General features: G+C 38.1%; 1 pseudogene; it reads left to right on the plus strand.

Moving 5' to 3' along the window:
- The first annotated feature begins 342 nt into the window (after positions 1-342).
- Positions 343-7,236, plus strand: LOC147292665 (mitogen-activated protein kinase kinase kinase 20-like; annotated as a pseudogene).

Here is a 7,236-nt window from a genome sequence, read left to right on the forward strand (position 1 = left end):
TTTTAACTATTTGAAAAATACATTAATTTGTTACTTTCCATGTTTCCTTATTGGTTCCGGTTGTTACTTCCTAGCCTACTTCATAGTGTGTCTAGCTTAGTATGCACGTCTTATGTATCAAAATGAAGCTTAGTATATATCCATGTACACATTCCTAATGAAACTAAGTAAATATCGATACATTACAACACCACCGACTAATACTATCTCAACCCTAAAGCCACACTTACTTCCATGCATTATAGCGCAGCATTCTCATCCTCATTCTCAGAAACACTTACAACGCAATGCAGAATCATTATTACCTAGCTTGTTCGATCTTGTGCTTGAGGAAACCAAATCATGAAACGAAAGGCTGAAGAAGAAGAAGTAGAAGGAGAGATGCTCATGAGGAGTCACAGAGTGAATTGGCTGAGAGGGGAGCTGCTCGGCAAAGGAAGCTTTGGCTTTGTCTTTCTTGCCACTCCCAAGAAACCCAAGATATATACAGTTTAGTCATCGTATGCCTGTTGTCATGGTGGTGAAGTCGGCCGAGGTCTCTGCTTTAGCATTCATTCAGCATTGATAGAATTAGAGCATCCAACCCAAAACCAATTGGCAATGGGTGGAGAGGCCCAAGACTTATAAGCACATATGTTAAGCCTTAGTTTTCCGATGTGGGACATTGCTCCACATTACTCTCAACACGCCCCCGCACGTGTGGCGATATTTTTGAGCCTTACACGTGAACAAATTGTATTGGGTGACGTGGGAGCACGTGTGGCCGTTGGGCCTTACACGCGAATAACCAAGCTCTGATACCATGATAGAATTAGAGCATCCAACCCAAAACCAATTGGCAATGGGTGGAGAGGCCCAAGACTTATAAGCACATATGTTAAGCCTTAGTTTTCCGATGTGGGACATTGCTCCACATTACTCTCAACAAGCATGAGGCAGAGGTTCTCTTCTACATTAAAGGTTCCCCTTTTGTCATTGAGCACTTTGGTGAAGAATATATTCACAACCAATAAGAATGGTGAAGTCTATAACTTGTTTTTGGAGTATGCTGTATGCCTCTGGAGGAACCCTTCATGATCTCATCAAGAAATTTGGTGGTCATGGTTTTCCAGAAGACAATGTTAGGCAGCTTACAAAGTCGATTCTTGAAGGAATTAAGCATATACATAATTGTGGTTATATTCATTGTGATTTGAAGCCAAAGAACATTTTGCTTGTGCCTAGTACTAGTACCAGTGGTTTTATTGGTTTTTCTTTTTGGTGTTTATTAAAAAAAAGAGAAACTATTTCAACTTGTTATAAACGTTGTTTGGACTTGGTCAGTAGTTGACCAAGTCTTTCTCAACAACTTGGTACTGGCTCCACGTTTTCAGCCCTTTACTGGTTTTAAATGATGATAAATAGCAGGAGCAGTAGCTTGAATAAATGAGAGGATAATACAGAGTCTTTGAGTGGTTTTCCTTTTCAACCTCTCTCAAATTTTTTCTGAACATAACAAGTATTCCAAGCAACAATATCAGAAGGGTGTTTGTATTCGGGTCTTTCTTTGTGCACGGAAGAATCTAGACAGAGGAGATTCTGGGGCTGTTTTATCCTGGAAGCGTCGTAGGCATCATTGAACTGCTTGCACATCTTGGGCAGAGCCGCGAAACGTCTTAAAGAGAGCGACCTTGTACGCGACTCATCCCAAGAATCATCTACATCTACTGAGGTTATCGGGTAACATTGTTCTTTCATTATTTGGTTCAACAATTTTAAGACGTTTCTTCTACCATGGCTGCTGAAAACAACTCTCACACTCCTGATCTTAACAAACCTTCAAAATTTGAGGGTCTTCACTTTAAACGGTGGAGGCAGAAGATGTTGTTTTTTCTCACCACAAAAAAATTAGCTTCTAACTGCACTATAGATAAACCTCTTATCCCTAATGTACCTACTGAAGAAGAAACCAAGATCTTTGAGACTTGGACGGAAAATGATTTTCTCTGTAAGAATTATATTCTAAATGGCTTGTGTGATGATCTCTATGACTATTATTCTGCTTATGACACTGCTAAAGAGCTATGGGATGCACTTCAGAAAAAATATGACACTGAAGAGGCTGGTGCTAAGAAATTTGCTGTAAGCCGTTATTTGAAATTTCAAATGGTAGATGATAAATCGGTAGAAGCACAGTCACATGAATTACAAAAAATTGCACATGACGTTATTACTGAAGGTATGAGTTTAGATGAACAGTTTCAGGTTGCAGTCATCATTGACAAGCTGCCCCCAAGCTGGAAAGATTTCAAGAATGTTCTTCATCACAAAACAAAGGAATTCTCCTTGGAAAGTCTGATCACTCGTCTTCGCATTGAGGAGGAAGCCAGAAAACAAGATATGAAGGATGAAGTTCTGGTTGTGTCTAACAACAAGAACACCCATATTTTCAACAAGAATCAAACCCCTGCTGTTCTGAAACCAAATGGAAGGAATATGAAAAATCAGAACAGGAACCGCAACAACAACAACAACAAAAATCAGAATCGAAATCCTCAACAGAATCAGAATAGATATCAACCCCCCTCACGTGATGATGATTCGGGACAATTTATATGTTATAATTGTCACAAGCCGGGGCATCTTGCCCGGAATTGTCGGAATAAGCGTCGTCCTGCTCCTCAGGCCAACCTTACCGCAGAGCAACTAGTTGCTATGATTTCTGAAGTCAACATTGTTGGCGGATCCGAGGGGTGGTGGGTAGACACTAGTGCTTCTCGCCATGTCTGCTATGATCGTGTTCTTTTCAAGTTCTATTCTGTGGCTGAGGACAAGAAAGTGTTGTTGGGTGATTCTCATTCAACCAATGTTGCTGGTACAGGGGAAGTGGAATTGAAATTTACCTCTGGAAAGACTGTCATCCTTAAGGATGTCTTGCATACTCCAGAAATAAGAAAAAATCTAGTTTCTGGCTACCTTCTCAACAAGGCTGGGTTCACTCAAATGATTGGAGCAGACATGTATACTCTTACTAAAAATGGTGTCTTTGTAGGTAAGGGTTATGCTACTGATGGAATGTTTAAATTGAATGTTGATGCTAATAAAAATTCTTCTTCTGCTTATATGCTTTGTTCTTTTAATACTTGGCATGCTAGACTTTGTCATGTTAACAAACGACTAGTCAAAAATATGAGTAGTTTAGGATTTATTCCAGATTTGTCTTTGAATGATTTTGAGAAGTGTGAATATTGTAGTCAAGCTAAAATCACCAAAACTCCACATAAATCTGTCTTTAGAGAATCTGAACCACTTGATCTTATTCATTATGATATTTGCGAATTTGATGGAGTGACAACTAGAAATGGGAAACGGTACTTTATCACTTTTATTGATGATTGTTCGAATTATTGTTTTGTCTATCTTATGAGAAATAAAAGTGAAGCAATTGATATGTTCAAATTATTCTTGAATGAAATTGAGAATCAATTTAATCGAAAAGTTAAAAGATTTCGTAGTGACAGAGGTCAAGAATATTTGTCTAGTGATTTTATTGTTTTATATAATTCACTTGGAATTATTCATGAGACAACAGCCCCTTACTCTCCTGAAATGAATGGTAAAGCTGAAAGAAAAAATAGAACTTTGGCTGAATTAACTGTTGCTATCTTACTTCGTTCAGGAGCTGCATCTTTTTGGTGGGGAGAAATATTATTGACTGTATATATCTTATGTGCTGAATAGAGTTCCCAACTCTAAAACAAAAATTTCTCCTTATGAAATTTGGAAAAATAAGAAACCTAATGTTTTGTATTTTAGAACATGGGGGTGCTTAGCTTATGTACGTATTCCTGACCCAAAAAGATCAAAATTGGCGAGTAGAGCTTATGAATGTGTTTTTATTGGTTATGCAACTAATAGCAAGGCATATAGATTTTATGATTTAAAGAATCATGTTGTGATTGATTCTATTGATGCCGATTTCTTTGAAAATAAATTTCCTTTTAAATTGAGAAATAGTGGGGGTTCAACTTCTTACAGTTTGCCATCAACTAGAATTAATGAATCTTGTCTAGAACTAAGGAAGAGTAAGAGAGCTCGTATTGCCAAAGTTTATGGACCTGACTTTCATGTTTATAACTTAGAACAGGATCCTAGTACACTCAAAGAAGCTCTGTCTTCTTTAGATGCTGACTTTTGGCAAGAAGCTATAAACGATGAGATGGACTCCTTAGAGTCTAATAGAACTTGGCACTTGACAGACCTTCCACCTGGTTGCAAAACCATTGGTTGTAAATGGATTCTAAAAAGGAAATTAAAACCTGATGGTTCAATTGATAAATTTAAGGCCCGACTTGTGGCCAAAGGCTATAAGCAAAGAGAAAATGTGGATTTCTTTGACACCTTTTCACCTGTCTCTAGAATAACTTCTATTCGTGTTTTGTTTGCCTTAGCTGCCATTCATGATCTTGTTGTGCATCAAATGGATGTTAAAACTGCTTTTTTAAATGGTGAGTTAGAAGAAGAAATTTATATGGACCAACCTGAGGGTTTTGTCTTACCTGGACAAGAAAATAAGGTATGTAAACTAGATAAATCTCTTTATGGGTTGAAACAGGCACCTAAACAATGGCATGAAAAATTTGATTGTTTAGTCACTTCAAATGGGTTTAAGCTCAACGAAAGTGACAAATGTATTTATTTTAAGTATGAAAATAACATTTGCATTATCATATGTCTCTATATGGATGACCTGCTTATTTTTGGCTCTAATATTCATGCTGTGAATAATGTCAAATCTCTATTATGTGCCAATTTTGAAATGAAAGATTTGGGTGAAGCTAGTGTAATTCTTGGAATTAAAGTAACAAGGTCAGAAAATGGATTTTCTTTGGATCAATCTCACTATATTGAGAAAATTCTAAAGAAATATGATTACATTGACTGTAAACTAGCATGTACTCCATATGATTCTAGTGTAAAGTTGTTCAAGAACACCGGTGACAGTGTTAGACAAACTGAGTATGCGAGCATCATTGGTAGCCTTCGTTATGCTACTGATTGCACTAGGCCTGACATAGCTTATGCTGTGGGAGTACTTTGCAGATTTACTAGTAGACCTAGTAAAAAGCATTGGAAAGCTATTGAGAGGGTCATGCGTTACCTTAAAAGGACGATGAACCTCGGATTACATTATCAGAAGTTTCCCGCTGTCCTAGAAGGATATAGTGATGTAGATTGGAATACTCTATCTGATGATTCCAAGGCCACAAGTGGATATATATTTAATATAGCTGGTGGTACAGTTTCATGGAAGTCTAAGAAACAGACTATATTAGCTCAATCCACAATGGAGTCAGAGATGATAGCACTAGCTATGGCTAGTGAAGAGGCAGGATGGTTGAGGAACCTGCTATCAAATACCCCTTTATGGGAGAAACCAATACCAGCTGTTCTTATCCATTGCGATAGTACCGCGGCTATTGCAAAGGTTCAAAATCGTTATTATAATGGTAAGAAGCGACAAATACGTCGCAAGCATAGCACCGTTAGAGCGTTTCTTGATACTGGGGCTATAAGAGTGGATCATGTACGCTCCAATGAGAATTTGGCTGATCCTTTGACGAAAGGATTAGCACGAGAAAAGGTTTGGAAAACCTCAAAAGGGATGGGACTAAAGCCCTTAGATAATTAAGTCACTTGTGATGGCAACCCGACCTATAGACTGGAGATCCCAAGAAATAGGTTCAATGGGTAATAACAAGTCACAAAGTGATATGAGTAAAGTCATGCTAGTAATGTCATATGGAGTTAATACTCCAAGTCCATCCCTAAGAAGCATGACATCTTGAAGCAAATAATTAAGGTTGAATTATAATTCTTAATGAAGTCTATATTCTATGTTGAGTGGGATATCTAGCTGCAGGAGTATCCTTGATAGAGTCACCTATGTGAATGTGGAAGTGAGGCCGCTTCCTATGAAATTATGGGCAAATTTCTAGAGCGTTCACTACACCAGGATACAAGCACAAGGCCGTAATGTGCTGGCTTTTTGAACTTCACCTCAGTAAGGTTATGCGTGTGATGCTGTCAGAGGTAGAGTTCAAAACTATATGTTACTCTTGTTTGTTCTGAAGCATCTTCACTATGTAAAGGTTCAAGTTGAATAAACACCTTTATTTATGCATAGCTTTATGGTATGTTGCTTGATGAATTTATTATTTTTAAATAAACAAGTGGGGGATTATTGGTTTTTCTTTTTGGTGTTTATTAAAAAAAAGAGAAACTATTTCAACTTGTTATAAACGTTGTTTGGACTTGGTCAGTAGTTGACCAAGTCTTTCTCAACAACTTGGTACTGGCTCCACGTTTTCAGCCCTTTACTGGTTTTAAATGATGATAAATAGCAGGAGCAGTAGCTTGAATAAATGAGAGGATAATACAGAGTCTTTGAGTGGTTTTCCTTTTCAACCTCTCTCAAATTTTTTCTGAACATAACAAGTATTCCAAGCAACAATATCAGAAGGGTGTTTGTATTCGGGTCTTTCTTTGTGCACGAAAGAATCTAGACAGAGGAGATTCTGGGGCTGTTTTATCCTGGAGGCGTCGTAGGCATCATTGAACTGCTTGCACATCTTAGGCAGAGCCGCGAAACGTCTTAAAGAGAGCGACCTTGTACGTGACTCATCCCAAGAATCATCTACATCTACTGAGGTTATCGGGTAACATTGTTCTTTCATTATTTGGTTCAACAGGTTTTGTGGCCAAGATTGCAGATTTGGGATTGACAAAGAGAACCAAAGAGCATGTGGAACGATGGAGAGGCACTCCTATTTATTTGTCCCTAGAAGCTTTGATTGATAATGTGCAGGATGAATCATCTGACATTTGGTCTGTTGGTTGTGTTGTGCTTGAAATGCGAACTGGATATTGTCTTTGGGATTTGAAGCCTTTTTCGGATATGAACGATTTCCTGGACATGATTGGTGATGAATATTTCACTGACAACATTCCTGATGAAATATCAAATGTGGGGAGGGATTTTCTTAAGAGTTTCTTGGCTGTAAGGTCACGGGAAAGGTTAACTGCTAAAGAGCTCTTGAATCATCCATTTGTAGTGCAACCACAACCATTCGAAGCAGATCACATCACAAGAGAGTGGTTAGCTCATCTTTGGGCTATGCAGATGGCTGCTGCTGCTGCAAACCAAATGCCATTGTTCCCAGAATTCAGCGTCCCCTTGCTGGTTTTGTTGTATAA

This window comes from Dryas octopetala, chromosome 2, assembly GCF_963921425.1.
Source record: "Dryas octopetala chromosome 2, drDryOcto1.1, whole genome shotgun sequence".
NCBI lineage: Eukaryota > Viridiplantae > Streptophyta > Magnoliopsida > Rosales > Rosaceae > Dryas > Dryas octopetala.